Source organism: Nipponia nippon, unplaced genomic scaffold (assembly GCF_047370975.1).
Source record: "Nipponia nippon isolate SJK-2023a ecotype South Korea unplaced genomic scaffold, ASM4737097v1 scaffold_5, whole genome shotgun sequence".
NCBI lineage: Eukaryota > Metazoa > Chordata > Aves > Pelecaniformes > Threskiornithidae > Nipponia > Nipponia nippon.
This window is the reverse complement of record NW_028262369.1, coordinates 15623302-15649768: the sequence shown is the minus strand read 5'-3', so window position 1 is coordinate 15649768 and position 26467 is coordinate 15623302. Positions and strand designations below refer to the sequence as shown.

Below are 26467 nucleotides of genomic sequence, written 5' to 3'. Positions count from 1 at the left end.
GAAAACATAAAAAGGCTTTAAAACCCGGAACTCCCCCAAGAGCAAGTCCCTCTCCACAGAGCCCCAACAAATTCGGTGCACCAGTTCAGCCCCACCACTCCCCCCTGACCCCTCCGGGGACCCCCATTAGCAGCGGGTGCCTCGTTAGCCAGCGCCATGCCGGCGATTGGCTGAAACTCGTTTGCGGCGTCAAGCGGCTCTGCCCCAGACACCTTCTCATACGACCGGAGGCGCGGTACGTCCCAGGGCACTGTCACAATATATTAAGACGCAGCGCTAAAAATAAGCAACGGCAAAAATAAGCAAGGAAATCGCAGTCCCTGCCTGCCCCTGCCAGCTTCACGCGGGCAGAGCCCCCGCTGCTGCACGCGGGCTGGAGAAGCATGGCAGGAAAGAGAGGATTTTGTTGGGTTTTATTAAAATGACGTGTTTTTCCCTTCCCTCTGCCCCCATCTCCAGCCTCACTGGGGAGAAAGCCCTGCGGTGACACACAGGACTTGATGACAAATCATCCCGGGGGGGTGGGTTTTTCTGCATGCCAGTGGTTCGGGGCAGGGCCATGGCTGGTGCTCGGCCCTGTGCCCCCCCGGGGCTGGAGCAGACCCTTGCCCACCCCACACAGCCCAGGATGGGGCTCTGCTCCCGACTGGGGACATCCCCAGGGCTGGCGAGCTGGGAGCCACAGGCACAGCACCACATGCCCGGCTGTGGTCTGGCGTCGAAGGGTGGCTGGGTTTTGGCCAGCCCTGTGTTAGATGCAACGCCCAGGCTGGTGCCCTGCGGCCGTCCCCATCCCGGCAGCTCCCTGGCAGGGTACCCATCTGCAAACACGCCATTTTCCCCGCTCGCTGCTACCCAGGCCACGCAAGCACCGGTGTGGCACAGCCCATGGGATGGGAGCTGGGAGCACCTCTCCCACAGGGATGCATTTTGCACTGGAGCACCCGGGGCAGATGCAGGCAAGAGGCTGCCCACACCCATCCTGCTGCCTGCACCTGTCCCGCTGCCTGCACCCCACAGGGTCCCATGCTCCATGCTGGGTCCCATGGGGACATCGGAAGGACCAGCAGGGACACAGGCTCTGCTGTCTCCGGAAGATGAAAGGGCAGCTCCAAGCTTGGGGACGGCTCCCTGCCTCCAGCCGAAGGCGTGCGGCCGCCCTGCTGCCTCGGCTGTGGCTGGAACGAATGCATGCACATACCTCTGCCCCGGCACGGGTGTTTGCTCTTCTCTTCCGCGGCTGTGATTGATTAAAGGATCAGGGACATCTGAGAATGGAGGCAGCAGCGGCAGCAGCAGAAGCAGCTCCCTTTGGACTTGGAGAGCTTCCTTGCCTGCTGCTTGCTGCTGCCGTTGCCTGTCAGGCAGCTTTTAATCAAGGTTTGCTTATATCTGCAAAGGCCTTTCCCAGAGGGATGAAGGGAGGAAAAGAGGGGGGGAGAGTATATTAACATGCCAGCCACCCTCCCTCTCCCTCTCCTTTGTTTATGGAGAGGGTCAGTGCTTGGAAACGGCTGGCGGGGACGGGGAAAGGCGCTTTGGGGGTGCTGGGGGTGCCGGCAGCAAGGTGCGGCTCTTGACCGGTCTGGGTATCGCCGCATGGCCGTGGGTAGGGAGGGTATCGGCACCCAGCTGGGATGCACTTGGTGACAGCAATGGCGCGTGCAGGGAGCAGGACCTGGTGGCCAGGGCTTGGTGGCTTCCTCCTGATGGCCCTGGACGTATGGCGTGTCCCCACAGGTGCTGCGGTGGGCACAGCAGGGATGCAGGGACCAACCTGCACACACCTGAAGCCGGGTCTCAGCCCAGAGAGACCAGCACCATCCATGTGCTGACACTGGCACCAACCATATGCTGAGACCGGCCAAGTGGGGGGACGCCAGGCCCCTCCATCCTGCCCCCAGCCCCACAGAGGGTCAGGGTCTCCCGTCCTACAGCAGCACCAGGGCCACAGCCCCGGGGTGGCCACATCACGATGTCCCATCTCCCTTCTGCAGCACAGGCTTGGGAAGTGATACTGGGGCTGCAGAGAGCCTGACGCCAGCCCCAAACCTGCCCTGCAGCACCCTAGGAATGGGTTTGCCCCACGACGCTGGGATTTCAGCACAGCACAGCCAGGCTGGGAGCAGCCCCGGCAGCACCCACCTCACTGCTGTCGCCTGCTCCAGCCACCACCAGAGCCCGTGCACGCCCATGCAAGCAGCGCAGGAGGACGGGTGACCCCCAGCCCCACGTTCCCCCATCGAGCAATGCGTCTGCCATTCACGTGCATCACTTAGGCTCTCCATGTTATCTTATTGCTCAGCTAATGACCTGCTAAAAGTATTATGTGAAAAACCGCACTCTTAGCCAGCCATTAAACTGGTTAGGACCAGCGGGTCATGCTTTATTGCTTTAATAACTGAGTTTATGAAAGGTCGTCTCATAACTGATAACATGCATAATTTTTGTAACTTAATTAATGCTGCTAATATACTGGAGTCTCCACCAGCTGCTGTTGCAACTGATGTGCAGTTTGCATCCAGAACGGGGCCAGGTAGCGTATCCCGGGCCAGGCTCTGCCCTGCCGTCCTTGCCAGGTGGCACCCGTGGTGGGAGCAGGGTGCGAATCTGCACTGAAACCCTGCCGTGCCACTTTTCCGCATTGGAGCATCCCGTTCAGAAATGCTGCAGCTGGGAAGGGGATCGCTGTGAGCAGGCGGAGGGGGATTGGGGCCAGACCCTGGCTTCCAACCCGACAAGGCTGCAGAGAAACGATTTCTTTGCTTCCCCCATGCCCAGCCCGTGCAGCAGCCAAGGGCGGATGTGTGACCCGCAATCAGGGAGAGTTTTGCCCAGGGAAGGACCAAAAACCTCTGCAGGATGGCAGTCACTCCAGCAATCCCATACATCCCCGCCTGGAGTTAAAACCAAGCAAAGGAGCTTTGCCCTGAGTGGGGATTTGGGGTTGTGCCCTGGGAGGGGTTCCCCTGGGAGCCCCAGGACTGGCCCTGCTCCTCCCGGCGATGCTGCGGGCAGCCGGGTTGGCACAGGGCTGGCTCCCGAGGGCTGCACATCAATCGCGGCCCCGCAGAGGTAAATGTCACAGAGCCGGCTGCCTTTCTTCCCAGCGCTGTATTTTTTAAGGACAACTTCCTTGACAAGAACACATTTTTCTCATTAAAGGGGGGAAAAAAAATAAGGAAGCAAACAACAACTCCCCAATGGCCCTAGCACACACCTGGGGGGCTGAGTGTCTGTGGGGGGAGCTGGCAACCGGAGGCATTTTCCAGGCAGCAAAACCGGGCCCTTCCCTTGCAAAAAAAAAAATGTAAATAGGAGCCCAGGTGCATGCGGTGTGCAAGTCCCTGATATGCTGCCACCAGCAAATCTGGTGAGCTGCAAATCCCCGGCACCGCACATCCAGCGCTGCAAATCCGAGCTGCTCCAGTCGCCTGCTTAGTTTTGCAAATTCTTTCCTGCTGGCTGAGAAAAGCCAATATGTCCGCTGCTCCCGCTCCAGCGCAATAATTGTTCAGTGCTGGTTATCATCCTGCCAGAAAGGCACGAGCTACCGCTGGGGCACTCTGCTTGCTGTAAATGCAGCTAGATGATTTCCTAGCAAATGCAAGTTTTCCAAGGAAGTGGGTGGAATCTGCTTGTCTCTGATTAGACAGCTTGGGTTTTTGTTTTCCTGGTGCTTTAGAGAGAGAGAGAGAAAAAAAAAAAAAGAGGCATAAAATATGTGGCTTTCCATCCCCTCTGCCCTGAAACACAGGCTCGTACGCATCCCGGCGATGGTCCCCCTGGGACGCGCAGCTTTGCCCACACTCTGAGCAATGATCCTGTGGAATGAGGCTATGATCTTTCATCAATCATCGCCGAGCGCTTCTCCCTCCCGCACCCGCTCCCCAGGCCGTGCCCGCTGCGAGCGTACGATCCCGCTGCTCCGTTTTCCCTCCTCACCTCCAAAAATCAAAGGGTGCAGGGTTGGCCCCCCAGTGCCCATAAGGTCAGGACCCTGCTCCGGGCTGGGAGCACAGGGCAGCCTGTCTGCCACCCTCCCAGCTCGGCACGATCGAGGGATGCTTGGGAGGGGATGCGGGATGCCGGAGAGCCCTTCCGCAAGGAGAGGCTTGCAGGGTCGCTGCTCATGGGCAGGGCGAATCCCGAATCCCGGGGCAGCATCCAGGCTAACAGGGATGCTGCGAGGGAGGTGGGATCAGGACAAGCCCTCAGGCTGCAGAGAGGCAGGTCTGCCTCCCCGCCCTTGCCAGGGGAGGAAAAATGACTTGAAATTAAGATTTCCTGATGTTTGGGGGCTTGGAGACCTTGACACCCCCTGCGTCCATCTGGCTCTTCCCCTCTTGCGGCGGCTTGCTCCTGCGTCCCTGTCTATCTGTGAATACCAATTATGGTTTAGGAGAATGTATATCTGAGATGTGCAAATACAAAAGGCAGGAAATAAAAGTCATCTCTTACTGAAGAGGAGAGGTAACCATGACTACCTGGGACCTCATTTAAAACTGTGCCGGCCGCAGGCTAAATGGCAACGCTTCCTATTGTTACACACGTTTACGGAAAGCTTTGAAAACCCGTTTCCCCCCCAAAACCAGCTGGGAAGTAAGAATGAGAACGAGAATTGGAGGGGGGGAGGATGTAGACGATATTTATTGGTGTTTGCAGGCTGGTTTTGCGTCCCCCCTGCATGAAAACAGCCGTCGAGCTGAAACTTCAAATGAGCAACTCGGAGGGAGACAGAGTGCCGGCGGCTGCGGCATCGTGGCTCCAGCGCCACGTGGCAGCCGGCCGGGATCCCGCGCAGCAAAGGCAGAGCTGCGGCTTGAGCACTTGGAGACAGATGCACCCCGGGAGGAACACAGGGAACAAGCAAGCCTGCAAAGGGCTCCTGACACGGCAAGCGCTGCTGGGATGTGCTTGGGGCTTGGGGGGAACTGGGAGGAGCTGGTGGCTCCCGGTGCCAGCCCCAGCCATGCTGCATGGTTGCTGCTCACCATGCCGTGGCCAGCACCCAGGCACGCTTTGCCCATCGGCACAGACCGCGGTTGGTGGGATCTCACGTGTCGCAGCCGTGGGTTGCATGCTGGATCCTGCACCCTGCAGGAGGGATGCCCAGGAGGTCGGGGGGTGACTGGGAAGCACCGGCTGCCCAGCAGACCCTCTTCACCAGCCGGGGCCACAGTGCCGGTGCACAGGCTGGGGACACTGGCTCGCTGTCTTGGGCCACCCGCAGAGACACCTGGTTGCTCTGACATGCATGTAACTGTGACCTGCCCCATCCACCCCGAAGACCAGGAAAGCTGTCCTCTGTCCACCAAAGACCAGGAAAGCTGTCCTCCAGCCACCAGACTAGCCGGGGCCTCGCACCGCTCTTGAGCTTGCAGTTACAAGGCCAATGACAGGGCAATTAAATTCCCTGTTTTTTGGTTCAAGGGCCATCCCACCTGCCATGGTAGCAGTGTGCCCCTCACCAAGGTGAAGCCAGGAAGAAGTGGGACTGTGCCAGCGCTTGCCCTTCCTTGTCACCCCATGAGCAGCCGCCAGGTCCCTGGAGTTTTGGGGATGGCTTTCCCCATAGGGGACAGCACCAGGACAGCCCCCTTGCATCAAACACAGCCAGCCGCTGCCAGGGAGGGATTTCCCAGCAGGGGCATCGACGGGAGTTGGTGCCCCCGGAGAGGAGACAGTGTGGGGCAGAGAGCGGAGCAGCCGCTCCGGCACATCTGGGCCCTTGGGAGGTGCCAGCCGTTCCCACCTGGGTGACAGGAGGTTCCTGCTCCAGCCTTACCCCATCTGAAGCAGCAGGCGAGGAAGATTCGCCTCCCTACGCACACGGATTTGCTACGCCCAAAGGAAGGATCAGTGCCAGACAGCACCATGCCGATTCCCCACCGGGATAAAGCCATTGGAGCAAAACCCTGCAATGGGTGATGCGATGGGTGGGATGGCAGGAGGACTGGCAGCTCTCCTCCCTGCTGGCGGGCAGCCGGGAATGGGGAACCCCCACCGCCTCGATGGTGTAAAACGGGGCAGGATGGTGCAGGGGGAAGCACAGCAGCAGGGCCTGATCCAGTTCCTGCTGCCGCATGGGGTGCAGCAAGCACCGCTCCCTCTGCACCCTCCCAAATCCCCATCTTAGGGGAGACCACAAAATGCCTTCCTGGCCTGGAAGGTGCTAGGGAAGGGCCCTGCGGGTCTGGGTGCGCCGGAGCCACCCCAGCAAGGCTCACTGGCACGCACAGCCAGCAGGAACCACCTTGGTGTGCCTCGAAACCAGATGTCACTTTCGCAGGGAGCCACGTTCGGTGCACGGCACCAAGAGGCACCGCTGCGGTTGCAGCCGCACACAGCACTTGCCTTCACCCCTGGCATCCCTAGGTTGCTGCTGCAGGCTCTCACCAGCAAAGCTCTCCCCTGCCTGCTGCCGGCATGGCCATGGCCCCCCGTGTCGCACTGCCAGCATGCCGGACCCACACCTAGGACCACACAACGGGGCTGCAGGCAGGAGCCCAAGCCAGGAATTATGGTCTGTACAAAAGACAATGACAGTGAATCTTGTTACTGGCTTTTCAGCAAACGTAATTCCTTTTTATTAGAAAATTAAAGGGTATGAAAAGCTTTCCAAGGCTGAAGAGCTGAAATGTGCTTTCATAAAATATGCAGCGTCTGATAAAACGGATTTGCTTGTCTGCCTGCCCCGGCCCCCTCCCCCTCCTGGTTATTATTCCTACTGGCAAGGTGATGCCTTTTGCCAAAACACTGATCCTGGCATGGCTGGCTCTTGCCTGTGGAAACCCTTGGGGACGAGCGCTGCTCCCTGGCACCCCAGCCATCTAGCCACGAGGCACCACGCCGCTTGCGCCTGTTTGAGGGTCGGTTTGGGTTTTTTTTAGCTAAATAAAACTCTGAGGGGAAGTTTTTCCCCTCCAGGGTTGCAGGTAAAGGCTGATGACAACCCAAACCATCACCCTGAATCCAGCCACGAGGATGCAGCAGTTGCAGGCAGGAGGAGAGGTGAAGCCAGGCAATGGCAGACAGAAAGCAATGGATTCCCCCCAGCCACTGCGCAAACAGCAACTATTAAAAACCTCCCGGGGACCCCATCCCAAAGAGAAATCCATGCTGCCCTCCTGTGTGCCAGCACCAAGCCGCGGGCTGCCGGCATCAGGCAGTGGGCAGCTAAGGCAACCTGAGGAATCTTGTTTTCTTCCCTTTAATCATTCCCTGTCTCTGGCTCTTTCATCTTTCCGACAGTCCAAGTCAACCTTCCAGGTCTGCGAGGTTAAAGGTTTTTTGCTCTCTCCTACTTGGGCTTGTAGGGCTGGCGCAGGAGCAGGGGACCACGGCACCACGGATGCTGGCAGGTGGTGCTGCCTCTTCCATCTTTCGTGGGCAGAACACCCTCGCCAGCCCAAGGGCAGCAAGGCCGAGGGCCAGCTCGACCCTCCAGGTTTTGCATTTCCATTGCCAGGGTCACAGCTCGACCCTCCAGGTTTTGCATTTCCATTGCCAGGGTCAGTTCTGCCTCTACAAGTCCCTGGAGATGAATGGCAGCAGGACACATCCGTCCCCACGCAGAGATCACCACGGACGCAGGATGGTGCATGGGGACCCCACTGTGACCACCACACTGGCAGGCGTGGGGCTGGCACCCTCCAGCAGGTTGTCACCCTTGTCCTGGGGAGGTGAAACGTCTCCTGGGCGCCATCAGGGAGCTGACGCCTTGGCTGGGAGAGGACCTGGCAGCCCTGGCAGCTGTCCTCAAGTGACTCCAGCCCTGGCAATGTGAAATAGGGGCAGGCGGTGAGGGGATGGCAGCACCACCGGCACACACCCACTGCAGCATGTGGGACCAGCCACTGGACGCGAGGCCATGGGGGTGGTGAGGACAGGGACAGGCGGCATCCAGCCGTCTCCCCACCACCGTGCCCGGCACCAGCACCACCGCTGCAGGGAGAAGCAACCCCGGCGGCAACACCGCTTGCGCCATGGGAGCATGCATCCCCGCGTGCTCCCTTCCTCCCGTCTTGTAAGCAAGTGTGCCGCGACCCAGCTACGGCGGCTTCTCCTTTCCACCCCATCCGCCCTGGCGGCCGCGGCCTCCCTGTGCCACCGGCAGCGCCATGTGTGTGACGCCTCGACGGCTATTACCACAGGAAGAGCTGTAACGCTACAGCAAACCTCCCCGCTCAGCCCTGCTACAAATCAGGGTCAGGCGGCAGCGCTGTTAGACAGAGCCTGCCGCTACGTGCTCCTGCTCCTAATGTCCTCCCCGGCACGCTTAATGGGGACGCAGAGGAGAGCGGCGCGGCGAGACGGCGGCTTAGCCCTGCTGCCCATCCGGGGGTTGCTGCCCTCCGATCTGGCTCCCCGGTAGCCGTGCTGGCTCTGAGTCACACACCCTCCAGCTTGCCAGCAGCGCCGAGGGTTAACGCCGGGGAGGCACGGCCGGGGATGTTTTCTCCCCCAGGGCTGCTCTGGCTTTACCTTTAACATCTGCAAATGTGGTTAAAAGTTTGCTGTGCCTATTTTTAGAGCCTCTCACCACATGCGATTTCTCCATCGTGAGACAGGAAACGCTGATGAGGTTGTTCGCCACGGAGCTGCTTTCTCCTCCCTGAATGGCCTCCGAGCTCCTCCGATCTGCGTGGTGCTGCCACGCTGCCGGCCCCCTGGCCCCCACCTCCTGGCAAGGGAACCGCATCCTGCAGTGGCAGCTATGGCAAGCCTGAGAGCCAGGAGAGCTGCCCGCATCCCACCAGCTTGACCTGTGCCTCAGTTTCCCCAAAGCAACAGCATTTTGCGTCGCTGCCCACCCCAGAGCAGTGCTAAGGGCTTGACGGCTGCTGCATCTCCTCAAACACGGGATGCATTGACGCATTGGCACTGGGCACGGGTGGCACTGCCCATGGCACGGGCTGCTTGGTGTGTCCCCGCTGTCACACTTAACATGAAATGCTTTGGAGCAGAAGTGGATCCCGGCTGCCCCATTGGGCACCAGCCCTTTTGCCGCCTGTCACAGCCCCGTGCCTGAATATGCGGCGCGGGCTCGACAGCCCGCGAGCGCGGCTGCGGCTGGGCGGCGCGGGTACCTGCTGTTTGAATGTCAACACCTCATTTATACATCTTGATTGGCTCTCATCAGCCATGCTGCGTTACACCTGATTGCTCCGAGCCGGCGCGGGGTGCCAGACTGCAGCGCGTAATTTCATTTAATTGGCCCTCCATCCGAAGCAAAACAGAAATAGGGGAATAAAGAAACAACAAAGCATCCTCCCCCCTAAAAAAATTAAAATCTATGTGGTTTTGGCGTTGGTTTTATTTTGCAACCATGATCAGGCTGTGCCGCGGGCTGTGGGAATCCCTTCCCGGCGATGCCAGAGCCCGCGCAAGCCATGAGATGCTTTGCCACCCTGTGGGCTCAGCGTGCTCATGCTCCCCCTTGGCCCACGACGAGCCCTGCACTCATATCATGCTAGCCTGTGCTCCTTCTCCCGCCCGCTCTCGCAAACCACTGAGGCTGAAATTTCAATTAAGAAAGAGAAATAATTACCCGCCGCTCCACATTTCCTCTAAAATGGTAGCCAATGCCAGCAAGCCGAGTCACCGCCTCCCACCGCGTCCTGGCGTGCACTGGCGGGCTGGCGTTCGGCTGACATTTCCAGGATAATGCCAGCCCAGCCGCCGCTCACCAGTGGCCTTTACCGCAGCCGTGCCGGGAGGCCAACGCCGCGCGGATGCTTGGAAGAGATGCTCGCTTCCTCAGCCAGAGTGGGGCCACCACGAGCCCCCACTGCCCTGGCTCAACCTTGTGCCGGGTCGGAACCCTCTGTCCGACACTGCCCGCACCTGGCCATGCCCTGGGCTGGGGTCCCGGCCCCCTGCTCTCCGCCTTGGCTCACCTCCTCCCAGCCCCGAGCCGCATGCCACAGGGAACTGCCATGCTACTGTCCCTGACAGCCTCCATGCACCGGGACAGGGCACGCAGGAGGGCAGGAATGAGAGGACGGGCAGCACCAGGGCGGGCAGCAGCCTCAGCTGCACTGGCAGCACTGCTGGCGTGTGGGGCAGCACCAGGGAAGGGCAGATGGACCCACCTTTGGGACATGTCCCCAGCGTGGGGACACCAGCAGTACGGCTGTATCAGCCTCCCCCATGGTGCTGCTCTGGGCAGGTGCCCCAACCCCGCGCTCGCCAGGGCACCTTGGGTCTGCCCACAGCCCCCGAGAACAGCTCTGCTTGTATTCACCCCGATGAAGTTCTAGAAACCACATTTCTTGCATCGTTTTATTTTAGCACAGACAGAAATAAAAGGGGAACAAACCCCATGGGGGCTGGAAAGGGCACAAACCCCAATCGGAGAATGCTGCAGCACCCCACAACTGCTCCTGCAGCTTCTCCTTGCCGGCCAGCCTGTCCCAGCTCCAGCTCGTGCCCTGTTGGCGTGGCACGACCCTGTCACAGGTCCCTGTGGTCTGTCCCCGGCCAGTGCAGCCAGAGGCGTGAGATGCAAACCCCAGGAGAAGGCAGAGATGGCTGCTGAGCCGGGCATAGGAGGCTCCGCCATCATGAGGATGAGGATGAGGGTGAGGATGAGGGTGAGGATGAGGAAAGGAGGAGCATGATGCACAGGGCTGGCCTTGGGTTTTATGCACCTTGCAGGCCTGCAGTTCCCACCTGCACACAACACCCCAGGCTTAAGCCCCTCCTGCTCCGGCCAAAAACCCCACCGAGCACCAAAACAGCAAGAAACACCGACCGGCTCATGCCAAGCTCAGCTCGGGGAGATGCCACATTCAGGTGGTGAGGGCCAAGACAGAGCTCCAGGAGCGAGAAGGCAGTGACAGCAAGACTCGCTGGGGAAACGGGTGCTCCCTGCACCTCGACAGATACAAATATGCTGCTGCCCAGCGACTCCACGGTAATCGGCTTGTGCCACTGTGTGCTGCGGGAGCTGTACCTTGAGTGAATAGTAACTATGCTCCTACAGCCCTGGCTGCCCAGGGAGCTCCATGGGTGCTGCAAGGATCCACGCTGCTGCAGAACAAGCTGGCGCGGGCTATGTGGTGTGTCCCCCCAATCAGACCCTCTGCAATCAATGGGGATGGTGTCTTACTTTCTCTGGATGTTTTTCCATTCCTCTTCCCATAATCTGGAGGGCTAGGGGGTGCCGCAGCGAAGGCTGCGAGTCCCGTGACTCCGGTGGCAGGAGATGTGGGAGCCCTAGGCAGTGATCACAAGAACGGGGAAAGCAGCAACCTCAGGTCGCAGATTAGCTTCATTTTATAGCCAGGGAGGCAGAAACCTCCCATGGTTCAACATCTCGCCGGAGACCACACAGGGAGCCTGGGGAAAGCCAGGGAGAGGTCGCAGGTCTCTGAGGGGCGAGAGCATCCTCTCCCCGGGGAGGGAGGGAGCTTGCTTGCAGTCAGCTGGACCCCGCGGCTCCCCCAACCCATCGCTGCACCCCAAACTTCAAGCAGAGCCACACATTGCACCCCTTTCCCCTATGACCCCAAACATCCCCCCTGCAACACCGGCAGGGGCTGCAGAAACCAGTTTGGCGGAGAGAGGCTCTTTAACCAAGTTTAAATGCACTTCCCTTGACTCGGTTCCCAGTTCAGTGTAGAGGAGACCCAACTTGGCCGACAGCCACAGTGCTCAGCTATGCACGTCCCTACCGAGAGACACATTCCTCAGCACTGCAGCTAAGTGCAGCACAGCCTTTGAGGCCTTCACCCCTCCTTCAATGATAATTTATGCCCTCTGACCCAACTCCCCCTTTTAAATCAGGCTGATCAATAGAGAAATCAGACAATCCTTTTAAGAAACTATCTCATCTGATCCTTCCAGCTAATGATCTCTGCTCTTCTTACAGCTGTTTGCAGATATGTAGCCCAGGCTGCTGGGGGAAGCAGGAGGAAGAAAAGCCACCGGGCCAAATTTCTCCTTCCCCAGTCCAAGCAGGAGCAGTGGCGTTGCTCTCAATTTGCACAGGAGTAAAATGGGAGATGCCAACCTCCATGTTTCGGAAAACTGGAGCACAAGCTCTTATCAGCAGGCTGATGGCTCCTCCAGCAATGCCGCACACCGGCGCTTGCTGCTGAGCATCGTGCTGCAGGGAAGCGCCGGCTCCGAAAATCTGCCCCCTCACCCATCTCACTGCCGAACGTGCCCTCCTCCCAGCCCGGGAGGCCTCCAAGGATATTCTCCTTCATCCTCGCTCTTCCTGCAGGCTCCAGCCTCCCGGTGTGGCTTTGCATCGCCTCCCCTGCAACGAAAACCCAGCAACACAAAGCAACAGCCCCAAACCCGGTTCCTGGCTGAGCCGTGGCTGCCTGCACCCTGTGCCATGCACAACCGCGACACCACGGCTCCCGGCTCCTCTGCGCATGGAGGGGAAGCGGTGAGCACTGGGGATCTCCATCGCCTGGCTGGCAAGCCCTCACCCCTCGTGGGACCCTCGCTTTATCATGGCAGCAAAAGCTCACGGGTACAGCCGCCTTCTGCCCACGGAGGAGCTAAACCAGACTGGTGGAAGACGGAGCGATGTCTGGTGCGGCACTTCTGCACGGGAGCGCTTGGGGAGAACGGCACAGCAAATGTCCACAGCGGAGCCTCTAGAAGGGTTTTACTGACGGCGGCTACATTTCTATTTAACTGGCAAAGGAACAGGGTTAACCAGCAAAGAGGGAAGCATCAGAGAACCCTTTAAGTCTTCAAAGTAAATCAGCTCATGGAACAAACACGCTCGGTAGCCAAACGTCCCCTTCTCTTTTGTGCGCGCTGGGCTTTTGACATTTATTACGCTGCCCAAGAACCACCCAGAGGAAGGATGCTTTTCCTGCATCTAAGGGCCATTTCTCACCCCGGCACACTCACCTGACGGTGACTTGTCCCCTGCCCAGGCAGGGGCTGGCCCCCAGCACCCCCTCCCCACGGGGACCTCACCCTGCACACCACCCAAGAAGCAGGAGGGGACCATGCCCCAGGGATGCTCTGCACCCTCCCCACGCCCGCCAGGAGCTGGGGAGCAGGCTCCGAGCCCCAGGTACCTCCAAGGTCCCCCCACCACGTATCCCCTCCCACCCAGCCCTTGCTCTGAAGCCAGAGAGCAGATGCAAAAGCCAAAGGGTCTGAAGGGCTGCCGCAGCGCAGCACGGTACAGGTCCTGCCACAGCAGTCACAGTGAATTACAAGGTATTAGAGCCCCACACCGCCGCGCCTCTTGTGCAGCAGCAGTCACGGTGAAGGACATGCTATGATAGGACTAGAGTCTCCTCCGGAGAATCCAGTCACTGGCCTGGTGAAAGGCAGTGGTATGAACAGGCCAGCCCTGTTCTATAGATCATATAGCGACAGGCATGGTGAAGGACACGGTATTACAGGACGAAGCGGTGCGGGGGGTTTACCCAGAGACAGCCAAGCTGAAGGACACGGTGTTTGGGGGGGGACAGCCGTACCTCGCTGGATCAGTGATTGCCCACGCCTTTGCGAGCCAGCAGCCGTGGACGTTTTTAATTATTCTTTCCTACTTTATTGAGCATCTAATTTTCATTTACGTGCTGGCCATCTCCATCTGAGAGCGTGGCCGGTGCCGCTCCCTTCCAGCACTGCTCCTGGATCCCTTCCCGGCATGAGCCGGATGGGACCCAGCGCAGCCGGAGCTCCACCCCTGGCACAGGGGACCCATCCAGTGACTGACCTGCCCTGCAGCTCCTCTGCATGCCCCACATGATGTTGAGGACCGTAACGGAGCTCGGCAGAGCCTCCCTGATGCTCAGTGTCCCTCCTCATCGGAGCACAAGCGCCGAGCGCCAGTTTTAGTGGCTGCCATAAATGCAGCAGGAGCGGTGTCCCCTGGTGAGACATCGAGCGGTGACTAAGAGCGGAGACGACAATAAAGCGGAGGAAGCAAGGTCTGACTGCAAAGCAGCAAACCAACCCCCGAAATCCAGCTTGGAGGCACTGACTGACGATGCTCCCCCAAACCAGAACAGACCCCAAGCCCTGCATGGACACGAGCCGAGCTGGCGACGGGAAGCCAGGCTCCTTTGGGCTTGGGCTGAGCTCGGCCCTGGCGCAGGCTCAGTTTGGGTGGAAATCCCATAAACAGGAGGGGAGAAAGGCTTCCCCACATCAGGACGCTGGGACAGAGTTCAAGCCTCTTAGTAAAGCACACAGGGAGACTTCTGCACAGCCCCTATGTATAAATCTACCCCCTTAAAACGTTCTCAGTGGTAAATGCAGTAGAGATCGTGCACGACTTGACAGATCGAGGCGTATTTATGGCGCTTTGGCACAAGGGATACAGCCAGTTGGGATTTTTGCTCAGCTCTACCACTTGGGCATAGTGCAGCCACAATAAACCCATTTGAATAACTCTTGTTTCAACCAAGGCAGAGATCCAGCCTATTCCCCACGGAGCAAGCGCCAGACCTTGGGCCAAATTAATCTCCGATGGATCTCCATCAACTTCATGGAGTTACAACCACAATTTGGCCCATGCATGACATGTAAATCTGTTCATTTTTCTTCCAAATCGTCCAAATACCGCAGCATTTGTTAGCGCAGGAGAAGGACGCATCCTCCGGGAGAGATCTCTTTGGATACCATGCCAGCCCTTCCTTTTTTTATCTCCTTTGCTGTCTGGGATAAAAGGCAAGCGAGACGGTCCGTAATACAAGTCTGAGCTGTTTGGGAAAGAAATAGGAATTTCCTCCTGCCATTCCCAGTCTTTTGATAGGCAGGTGGGATGCGAGCAGGAATAACTCAATCAAGACAGAGCAATTTTTAATTAATTTGTGGATCCCTTCACCGGCTGAACGCCTTGGAGACAAAAGGGAAGCCTCTCCTTTAACACTTGTGTGTGCCTGGTACTCTGAGCCTCCCCTTTTCACCGGCGCATCTTTGGTCTTGAAAGCCACACAAAAGGAAGAATTCCTTGATCTTTTGCCTCAGCTTTTGCTAAGACAGAGACACACACAAGGGGTAGCTGGGTTGGGGTTTTGGGGGGTTTCTTTTATATTTTTTGGAGAATATTAGAGCCCAAAATGCACGCAGAGTGGGGTGGGGAAGGAAAAAAAAAGAAGGAAAGGGGGAAAAAACCCCTCAAACCTAAGCAAGCAGAGCATTTTCCCCTTGTTCTGTTGACACCTTCTGCCCAGCCCACTCCATCCCCAAGGGGAGGGAGTTGAAAGGTTCAAGCTACATCAAGTGGTGAGTAATGCAGCGGGAGGCTCCTGCTCGGGGCCGGGCTCTCGCCCTCCGTGATGGCTCCCTGCCCCGTGCCCGATGCCGCGCAGGGCAGAACCGAGCTCTCGCCCTCTCCTTCTCTCCCCACCGCCAGCGACAGTGGGGATGCGGGAACTTCCTAGGCAGTGACTGACACTACAATTATCGATTGCCGGCTGCAAAGGCTTGCTCTCGCCTCCCCCCCCCTCTTCTCACTTGTTTTCTTCTGTGCAGCAGAGTGCCAGCCTTCAGAGACTGCTGCTGTAAAAGGCTCAGATTGACGGGGTGTCAAGATATCCACTGCCCCTGGCTTTTAACGTTCCCTTGCAGGGGAGAGCGGGAAGAGCCCCTGCATCGGCGAGGGGAGCTCGGCTAGCTCCAAAAGAAAGGGAGGAATGAAAAGCCTTCCTCTCTCCTCTGTCGAGGAGATGCTCTTGAACCACAAGCAGCTTTTTCAGCCTTAGCTTGGCTGCGTGCATCTCGGAAATCTCAAGATGCTGGGAAGGAGGAGAGGCGGCATGCCAGCCGGCCCCCGCCAGCAGCTTCATCCTGCCCAAAAATCAAGGCACCCAAGAAAAACACCACCCTCCCCACCAGGTCTCCACAGGGTGGCACACACACATGACCGCATGCCCATCAGATTTGGCCATGGCTATTTCGGAGGTGGGGAGGGCAAGAGGCATCCTGGCCAGATGAGGTCATCGGCAAAGGCTGCAGAAGGACGGGGACTCCTCAGCTCGGGCGCATCCTCTGCTGCTCAGCACCAACAGCATGGGGGGACCAGACCAGAGGGTTTTCCCAGCAAAGACCGGCAAAGCAGGAGCTCCAGGTGCCCTCCTGGGTCCTCCACCAAAGGCTGCGATGCCAGTTTGGGAGGTTACCCTACCCAATGGCCCTGGGAGCCAGGACTCCTGGGTCTTCTGCAAGCCCCATCCCTGGCTCAGCCGGCCACCCCTGCCAAGTGTCATTCCTGCCACAAAATGGGGATGGCAACCTGCCCATGGAGGTGTTTGCAAAGCCTGGCGGCACCTTGGGATGACGGCTAAGTGTAACGTGTTGGAGCCAGAGGCCTGAAATTAAAGCCGGCTCCACAACCGTCAGTGTCGACACCTGGTGATGGGAGGAGAGGGATTGATGATGGAGAGTCTGTCGCTCCTGATGCATCGCTGTCAGGGTCAATACACAATTCTCGGAGAGATCAGATGTCCAGGTTAACTGCTTTGCCTCCGCGCTAAGCCGATGGGCTGGTGGAGCCCTGTCCTGCTCACACATCCTCTTCCCTAGCCAGACTCAGCCCCGCAGCCACCAGATGCCACCGAGAGCAACCCCAGAGCTTGTGGCTCTTGTTTTCACCCATGTAGAGCTCAAGTGTAGCTGCAAAAGGTGTCCAGGGCCAGAAGAGGGACATGGGCGTAATAGGGACCTGCCCCCCAGGAGCTTTCAGCTGCATCAAACCAGCCCACTGCCATGTGCAGCGTCGCCGTGGGACCGTGTGGGGAGATGGGGCTTGGGGACAGCCACCACCTCCCCATGGTCACAGAGACGTTGGCCACCCAAGGGAGCCTGGGAGGGGGAGTGGGGGTGACGAGACCCCCATGGGTAGGAGCCCCCTCTGCCTGGCCCCCTGCCTGTCCCCGTCCCAAATTGCTGGGCAACAGAAAAGGCAGGAGAGGGGGGAACCTCACCTCTCCTGCCTGGCACAGGTCCTGCCGGCTCAGTAGCCATGTCCCAATCCGCACCCTGGGCAGGCAGAGGATCCATGTGGCTTTGGCACAATGCCTGTCCCCTCCAGGTGACACTCCGGCTGCAAAGAGCCACCCTGGACCCTTGTGGGCCAGGAGAGCTGTGACAGCGGGGCTGCATTGTGCCCTCTGCACCAAGCAGGCTTGTGGCACCCCATGGCACCCCACAGCAGTTTGGGTTTCCCCGCTATTGCAGCAAGCCCAGGCAGGAGGCGCAAGCCCTGCTTTGCACCCTCACTGCTGGCCATCCCCCCGCGCCATGCCAGGCAGGATCCATCCCGCAGCCCAGGGGGTCCTGCGAGGACGAGAGCCACCCGCAGCCAGACTGCAGCGTCTCACCTCGCTGGCTCCTGGACGGGTTTTAGCCGCACATCTCCTCCTTGAGCACAGCTGCTCAGCCTCCCCAGGGGAGCCCAGCATGCCCCCCCCCAGGGGGGACCAGGGGGTCCTACCTGCCAGCAGCCCACAGAGCCGGCTTAGGGGGGACACAGCATCGCACCCCGACCCTGGCACAGCCAGACTTGCGCCAGCCCCCCCAAAAACCCAAGAAAACAGAGCGCGGTATGAATAACAAAAGCAGCGATCAGTAAAGACTCTCCCAAGAGGCTGCAAGTTCTTCAATTAGAGCTCTCATTATAGGAACGAGAAACTCCACGCCGTCTTCTGTACGGATAACACTTTTTTCCCCCCTCTCTTTTAAAGAAAAAAGGGAGGGAGGGAGAGGAAGGCTGCATCTCTAATGCAACAGACAGGTCTGCTGAGATTCACTTTGGCTCTTATTTTGACTTTCATCTAAAAGAGCTGCCCTGGGAATCCATTAAGTCCAATTTAAATCGGCTCTCCGCCCTCACGGCTTCTCCCCGCCTTCGTGCCCCCCCAGCTCCCGTCTCTCCCCCCGCTTGGAAGCAAACAAACACAAAAGCAAGGCCAGGCAGGGCAGGCAGCGAAGGGCAGGCAGCGAAGGGCAGCACCGGTGCGGCTTCGGGGCCGTCCCCGGGGGATTACAGCCCTCCCCGGGGCAGTTGCTCCATCTCTATTTCCGCCCAAATAAACACAATCCGGCCACGTTTGGATACCGCCTCGATATCACCCACCTCGGCGGCGCTTTTGGGGGGCTGACTGGGTTTTGGGACCCGCTTTGGCTCCCCACACATCTCCCCCCTCCACACACAGGCATATTTTCCTTTGATTTTATTATTTTCGAGTACAATTAGCTCCATTAATGCCGCAGCCGGCAAAGTTGGATGGGATATAATCGCATACTTCACTCCAGGTTTTTTTTTTTTTCCCCAGCGAGTTTCCCCACCCCAAGATCATTCCTCTGCCTTTGGGAATTGCCCCCCCATTGCAGCCGGGCGAGGGACAGACCCCTCGCCTTTCAATTCACCACACTCATTCAAGCTCCGCTTCTGTCGTATAAGCAGTTTTCCAGCTCTCCCCCCCCGTAACACACCCGCTCTGCATTGCATCCTATTCATATGTTTTCAATCATCGCCGTTTCGTTATTTAAAACAAAAGCACACGGGCACCCCCCCGGCAGCAGGCTCCGAGCCCCCTCGCCGGGCTCCTCGGTTATTCCCTGGATTGTTTGTTTATTAATGTCAACGGAGGATTTGGGGGGCAAAAATTTGCCGTGGGAGAAAGGGAGCGGGAGGTGAAAGTCCCACCGAGGGGCTTTCCAAACGTGCAGCCAGATGTGCAAACCCCACGATTCCCTGGGTTATCTGCTAGATCCATTTTTTCTTGCCCCGCCAGCCACCGAATAAAAGAAAGAAAATCCATCAAGTCAGCGTTCTCACGTGCAGACAACGGCAAGGATAGCCAGGCGCCCGACCGCGGCACCGCCGCAACTTTTATAAGTATAAAACCATGCACATTGATAACTCCTAAATTAAATAAGCTTCCCCTGAAGATTGCCCTCTGCAGAGGCTTTCGCAGCCCCGTGCCCATTATTATTTTAACTTTGGAAAAGTAGAAGTCAGGACAAGCAAAATGAATCCATCCCTTGCACACACAAATATTCCAAGTCTCAGCTGTATCTTTGTTCAGACACCCATCAATCGGCAAGTCAGGAGGATTTTTGGACCGGTTGCAAATTTCTTTATTACTTCCAGAAAAGCAAAACAACCCCCCCTCCTCTGCCGCTGCTGCAAATAGGACACACACACACACACACACACACACACAAGTACACCCCCCCCAAACTCCGCGATGTCGGCGCCGTGCATCCATTCAATTGCAGCGGCACACGAGTTGCACAAGAGAAAAATAAATCCGGAAAAAGCTCCGTCTGTACGCACCCCCCCCCTCCAATTCTGCTGCAGCTTCAATAAAAAAAAAGACAGAAAAAAAGGCAAAAAAAAAAAAAGCACAAAGATGTAGCTTGCAACAATACCTGCGATGGTCCTCGCTCTCTCCTCTCTCTCCTGCTGGCTCGCTCTCCTCCTCTTCCAGAGCACAGTAGCCAGATTAGATCCTTAGAAAAAAAAATGTGAGAAATAGCACAATTCTCCTTTTTTTTTTTTTTTTTCTTCCCTTCTCAGCAGCCCTTCTGAGCTCCTTCACTAACCATTATTCATAGACCACTAGGGGATATAAGGTAATTAGAAACGGCCCTATAGCATCCAGCCTGAAAATGTAATGCCAGCGGTAGGAGTGGTGGAGGGCTCTGGCTGCGGGCGGCTCCGGCAGAAAGTGCTCGGTGGAGCTGGGGACGAGGTGAGAAGTGGGGTGGAGGAGAGGGCGAGCGGCAGCGGGTGCTGGCGGCTCTCCCTGCCGAGACCAGGGTGGCCAGGGATGCCGAGGGCAGCGGCACCGGTTTGGTTTGGGGTTGGGGATGGTTGGGGTTTTTTGGGGTTGTTGTGTTTTTTTTTGGAGTGGGCTCGCCGTGCCCGTGTGAGCTGTGCTGGGGCTGCGTGTGTGTGTGTGTGCGTGTGTGTGTGTTTGTGCCAGGAATAGCAATCAGCAGAGGCAGCACACAGAGCGCAAAAATGCCATCATGCAGGGTCAACAGAAAGCTGCAGACATTTTTTTTTTCCCTTTTTTTTTTTTTTTTTGTAGGCTTAATCCTCTGGAGCAGGAGAGAGGGAAAAGGAGGAGGCTGCTGCCTTCTTTATAGTTTTGATTTTTTTCCTCTTCCAGCCTTGTAGGATCAGATTAGCCCCCCCCTCCCCTCCACGCACACACACACACGCCAACCCCAGCGATCCCAGCCCTCCGCCAGCGCTGCACCAGGGAGATGCCGGAGTCAGCGTGGGGTGGGATGCGGGTCTCGCCGCCGCGATGAGCTGGGTGGGATGAGCTAGGTGGGCTCGCGCGGCAGTGGGGAAGGGAAGCAAGAGGGAGACAGCGCGGGGGGGTGGAGGCAAATGAACAAATCACACCTGCAGCTTTCTGCGCGCCGTAGCCAGCTGCAGCCCAGGCAGGGACCAGCAGGAAAAATACAGGCACACGGGCTCCCAGCGCCATGCATCTGCGGGGATTTAGGTGCACGGTGAGCTGACGGTAGCTCATCGCTGGGAGCGATTGCTTTTGGGGGGTTTATTTTTGGAGGGGGGGAAAGAGAGACGGTAACAAAGAGCAATCCTTCCCTGCACACTGCTTTTTCTAAGGGGCAAATAAAATCCGGCGCAGAGGAGAGGAGGGGGAGCTGGTCCCCTCACGAAGAGATGCACAGCGCTGCCGGCCAGGGAGGGCTTTGGTGGCCCTGGCACACCAGGACGCCCGCGTCCTGCTGCCAGCGGTGCCCGCGCAGGCTGGCCGGGGTCGCTGCCCTGCAGCTCCGTGCGCACTGGCTCCTGCCCGACGGGTGCAAACGCTCAGCCCTGCCTCCTCCCACGACTCCGCTCTGAGCCTCTATTTAATTGAACTAAAGCTGTTCACCTTGATAACGCAGCACGGCAGCAAGTTTCCAAGCCATACGCAGGGGGCTGGAGAGCTATTTGATCCACTTCCAAGGTGCTGCCTTTCAATTCAACCCCTTGCTCTTGAAGGATGGATAACCAGGCCCTCTCTTTTCCCTGTTAATTACTCGAGATAGCGGGCATCAAGCTGCAAAACAGACCAAACCTCGTAAGGGGACCGAGCATCTGCCAAAGCAGACCGCTTGCTCTCATCTTCCCTGTCCCCTTTCTCTTCATCCTCATCCCCATCCTCATCTCCCACCCCAGCCCCAGCCTGGCTGTTTATAGCTAATATACCACAGCACACTCCTGGTCACCTCCGACTTCACACGTGCCTCTCTGCAGGACGGTAAACCGAGTCAGGACCTCACGGCTCTCTGCGGGTTTGGTATTTATCCCCCATAACCACCGATCCCCCCTGCCCTTCACAGGGAAGAGCCTCCTCCACCATTTGGCACCATGGGCTGTGACTGCCGCCCTAGTAAAGCCAAGGTGGGACATACCCCATGGGCATCACCCCCAGCTTCTCCTCTGGGATTGAGAGAAGACTAAAGGATTTGATATTTTTACACTACAGTCCCATAAATTTAGTGATCCAGTCCATCTGAGTCATTGCATGGCTCTCTTATGTTTGAAATCCCCACCTCCAGGAGTCCTGTGATTCCAGGAGAACCTCAGCCCTGCTCTCCTTTAATCCTGACCTCACCATGGTGAGGAGAAAGGTTGAAACCACAAGCCCCCAAGAGCCCCATATGCAAATTAAATCACCACCAAACGCTTCGTTTTTTAAACGCTGTGATTTTTCCGGCAGCTTCATAGTTCTGTGATTTATGGGTTCACAAAGGCTGATTTCACAACTTCTCGGCACTCTGAGGTGCCGGCACCCATGTCGCCTCCATTTCATAGAATCATAGAATTGTTAAGGTTGGAAAAGACCCTTAAGATCATCGAGTCCAACCGTTAACCTAGCACTGCCAAGTCCACCACTAAACCATGTCCTCGAGCACCACGTCTACCCGTCTTTTAAATACCTCCAGGGATGGAGACTCAACCACTTTCCTGGGCAGCCCGTTCAAGTGCCTGACTACCCTTTCTGTCTCAGCCCAACCACCAGCTGGGTGGGAGACCATCGCCTATCACAGCAATTAACTTCACTCATTAAAGCCTCCAAGCTCGTAGAGGATGCTACTGCACAGTTGTGTGGATGGGAAAGTTTCCATCCTCCTGGTGAAATCTGGCTCCAGAGCATCCCCATGCATGGCACACAGCCCCCCACCATGGGTGCGGATACAGCCCCGTGCCCCTTGTCTTCACCGGCTGCCTCTGTGGAGCAGATCTCTCCCCGAGCTACCGCAAACCCAGCACGACTGGCATTGAAGAGCCTCTTCCCATCTTCTCCGCTGCAAGAGCAGGGCTCACCTTGCCAGTCAAAGTTGGAGGCTTCCCTGGAAGCAACCCCTCCACCTCCTGCCCTGGGGGGGCTAAAAAATAATGACTCATTGCAATGTCATTTCTGGAGCTGCTAAAACAAAGGCGCTCCGGCTCCCTCACTGTCTCACCACTGCGACCTACAAAGATAAGGCTTCCTCCTCCATGCTGAGAAATATGAGCTTTTCCCCACCAGCCTCCCCTTCCGCCTGGCCCTGCCGTGCTCTGCTGGCCCGGCGTCCCCGGGACCTCCCCGGCGCCTACATGCTCTGAGACGGCTCTTCCTCATTCCTCTTCCTCTCATCCCTCTTCCTCTCATCCCTCTTCCTGGCTGATTTTCCCCCAGCCCCACTCCCAACGATCCCAATGGATTGCTCTCGTTCCCTGGCCAGGGTGACACCTCGCACCCTGTGCTGCACGCTCCACACTAGTGGCTCCTTGCAGGCAGGGAGCAGGCAGCCCTGCCCCAACTCTCATCAAGCTCCGTGCACCAGCTCCAAGTGGATCCGATGGATTTTCATTTCCTAACTTTGCCCTTTGGGCTATTTCTAACGAGCTTCCTCATGCTTAAAAAAAAAAAATCCTTCATCTTCCAACGCGGTGTCGGAGCGGCAACGCTCGGGACGATTGTGCCTGCGAGGAGGCTGGAAATTAGTTATATCGCAGTCACTTTAGGTAGGGGGGCCATCGCACTGACCTCCTCAGACTGGCTCCCGCCTGGGACCCAGGGAACAGCCAGAAGCCCCCTCCCAGAGCAAACAGGCTTTTTTTGGCCTTGAAAAATGTATTTGTTTGGTGTGATGTTCGGCCGGTGCGGTATGGCCCTGGGCGAGGAGCCACTGATGTCCTCCTGCGACCCCATCCCCTTGCTGCACCCCACGTCCCCAGCCCCAAGCCCCCCGTGTAGCCTCTGCCCGCAGCACCGGGTCCGTCCACCATCCCGGACTCATCTCTCCCATTGAGAGAGAGGAATTGGTCCCAGGCACCTTCGTTTCCACTACTCAGATGTTTTAATGAGTTTCTCAGCACCCGGCACATCACCACCTCACGCCAGCACCCCCTCCGAGGCCGGCCCCACTCCCGTGGCGTGCCGAGGCCCCCATCGTCTCAAAGACTTTCCTTGGTGGGAGAGCAGCAATTATTTCTCTCAAAAGGTCTCTTATAATGGAAACCATCTCTCCATCCCTCCTTGGTCTCCTCCTGCCGTGACCCAGGCTCCGTCGAGAGGAACTCTGCTCCGAGGCAGCGCTGTGTTTCCATGGAAAGAGTGAATAGCAGAGTCTTCCCAGCGGTTTATTAGAATTCCTTTTACTTCGATGGAGAGTTTTAGAGCAAAGTAAAAAGGCTTTAATGTGGGGCTAATGGAGCCCCTGGGAAGTCCAGGAAGGAAATCTCCCCTGGAGAAGAGGAGGCGTGAGGAGAGGGAGGGCAACTTTCAAGACACATTCCTGGACAGGTTGAAATTTTTTTGCAGAAGCCATCTCAGGCAGCGAGAAATGGAAATGAATGTTTGTTTTATTTTTAACAGATGTTACAAAAGACCTGCCAGTAATTCAGTGAACGATGCAAAACCTAGATCCCACTCACTTTTCCCGGCATGTCTTCCATCCCCTCCCTCTCCTGCTCGGTAAGAACGCTTATTTGCATTTAGCATATCATATTTAAAAAAAAAAAATTAAGCAATAAAATAACAATCATAAGCCACTTCATTTCCTCCCTCCCTAAGGCTTTGGTTTCAGTTTAAATCCTTGGTTGTAGCAGCTATTAATTGTTTTTAATAAATTTTTCTGTCTCCTCGCATTTCCCAAGCCCATCTACTTGTCCGCTTTGGGGGTTCCCCTCTTTCCCGGTCCCCTGTCCTGCTCTCTCCCTGCTGTTCCCCCAAGGGACACGACAGCTCTTGACTCCGCAAAGTGTTTGGAGCCCAGTGACTGCTGCTCCCTGCCGGGGGACGCAGTGTGAAATACAGCCTGCAGCCGCCTCTTTGGGGGAAAATACAGGGATTTGGCTGCAGTTAAGAGCTGGGGAGATGGAAAGGGGAGGAGGTATGACCAGGGGGTCCTAAAACCATCCAGCCAGTGGCTGGAACAGAGTCTGGCCCTCTGAAAAATAAGGTGCAGAAGCCCATGCACGCACATGTACCACAGCGCTTGGCCGGCTGGTGGGCAACTTTGAAGTCCATCTAAAACCAACCATGGTGCCAGAGCATGGGGTGAGATGAGTGTCACACACAAAAACCAGACCTGGGATGCCAGTGACAGTCATGGGCAGAGGAGCCCTGAGTCCCACAGATGCCAGATCTCCTGAAAATAAGCAAGTTTGGCAGCTCCTGGTTTAACCCTTGACTGCAAAACACAAGCTGCAATGGCTCCCCCTTTTCATGCCTAACCATAAAAAACCACTTTTCTCCTCCTGATACCCAGCTTTCTAAAGAGCAAGGTCCCATGGAAACCTGGACCAGGCAAATCCATGTGCATGGCCACACATGCAGGTCATGGCTCCCGCACATATGCCATGCAGGAATGCCTGGGAGAGGCCATGGCTTTTTTTGCACAAGGGATGGTGCTCTTCCAGCTCAGACTCATGAGACAAAGGGCAGGAAATCCAGGGTGATTTTCTGCCTCGTTTCTCATTAGCACCCCTGCATGCACAGCCCCGAGCGGGGCATGCTCCGCAGCCCGTGATCCCACACACCGGCATGCCTTGCGCCAGATTCACGCTGCAACGATGCCACGTTTGCATGATCCCAAGCTGTAAAGGAGGAGATGGTCTCTGGAGAGCAGCTCCAGGGCAGGGCTGATACAAACAGGGTGTCTGTCCCTGCGCCCTTTATAAATCCTAAACCCTGCCTGATTTCCAGGCAGAAAATGGCATCCGTGTGCATTTCCAGGTGACAGAGGAAAACTGGCTGTTTTCACTGAGCTTTCTCCTCTTCCCGTTACAATTCTGCACCTGGTTAGCAACTGTCGGAAAGAGGTTAATCACAGTCCTTAAATCAGGAACCTTGTTGCGGTATGCTCGGGATGCACATCTGTGCTCTCCATGGCTCATCCCCAGTGGCATTTGGGAGAAGGCAAAATGCCAAAAAAAAACCCAAACAAACAAATAAGCCCAATTCCCCCCGAAAATGAGCAATAAGCATCCCAGGGTGTGGGACCCCGCTAATTCCTCGAGTTGGTCCTGCAGCACCTGCGTAACGCTCACTGTGCTCCCACCCTGGCCATGGCTGTGGGTTAAAGGCATCTTGATTAACATGGTATTGGCACAGCTGTTATGTCGCAGAAAAGGCTTTTAAGGGGTTTGGTTTTTGCTCGCTGGCCAGCCTTGTGATGGAGGGGAGGAAGTGTCACCTCGAAACACCTGGGGAGCAGGGAGCGATCCGTGCAGATCACAGAGACCGCGAATGCTCTCAGCCCCAGACCTGGAGCTCTGCCCCGCATTGGGTTGGCCCATGGCAGAGGGAGCTGGAGCTCTAGCATCTGCCAACCACCCGGCTTTGCGGCTGGTTTTCAAGCATTGCAAAGCCTGGCCTGGCCTTGCTATTTCTAGGCCTCTCCCAGGGGATCACCCTGCTCTCCCTGTTTTGGGAAAAGGAAGCGTTTTGGAGCGTCAGAGCTCTTCGGAGAAGGGCCCGGCTGGTGCTTGGCTGGGCCCCGGGCTGCTCGTGCTGCAGAGCCGGCAGCGCTAACCGCCGGAGACGGAGGCTGTTACGCGCGTGCACGCAGACGCACGTGCACAGCCCGGAAAATGGAGAGGAATTGATCCCGGAGGCAAATCTCTTTTGTTCTAACCCCATTGCTTGTAACTGGATCTCCCCAGGTTCTCGGCTCAGGAGCTGCAGCGGATCACATCGCTTTCATGCCTTCTCCCGGTGCCAGCTTGTCACATTCCCCCGTTGCCGGCGGCAGGGAGGGGACGAGCGAGAAGGGGAGGCATTGCTCACAGCACTTGTTTACCTCAGCAGCCGCGCACGAGGGGTGTACGGCGGTAATGAGCAAAAACCGAGAGGGAGCAGATTGCAGATCCGCGGCATGAGACCACCCCCAACTCACAGGCTGCCCCTTTTTAACGAGGTCCCCCCATCCTCCTCCCCGCCAGGCTCCCCGCGCCCCGACAGCCTCCCGCCTTTCCCTGCTGTCTCGTTTCAACTGCAGAAATGCT

General features: G+C 57.3%; 1 protein-coding gene across 3 annotated transcripts in view; it reads right to left on the bottom strand.

Annotated features, from left to right (window-relative positions):
• The window catches only part of RAI1 (retinoic acid induced 1), a 77814-nt gene that overhangs the window by 22543 nt on the left and 28804 nt on the right, over positions 1 to 26467 (bottom strand). For 2 of the 3 annotated variants that reach the window (XM_087731651.1, XM_087731650.1), the window contains one exon: positions 19372 to 19452. The exons of the other annotated variant lie outside the window; for it this stretch is intronic. The gene's annotated coding sequence lies outside the window, so the exon portion shown is untranslated. The remainder of the gene's footprint in view (positions 1 to 19371; positions 19453 to 26467) is intronic. 3 annotated transcript variants of the gene reach the window in all.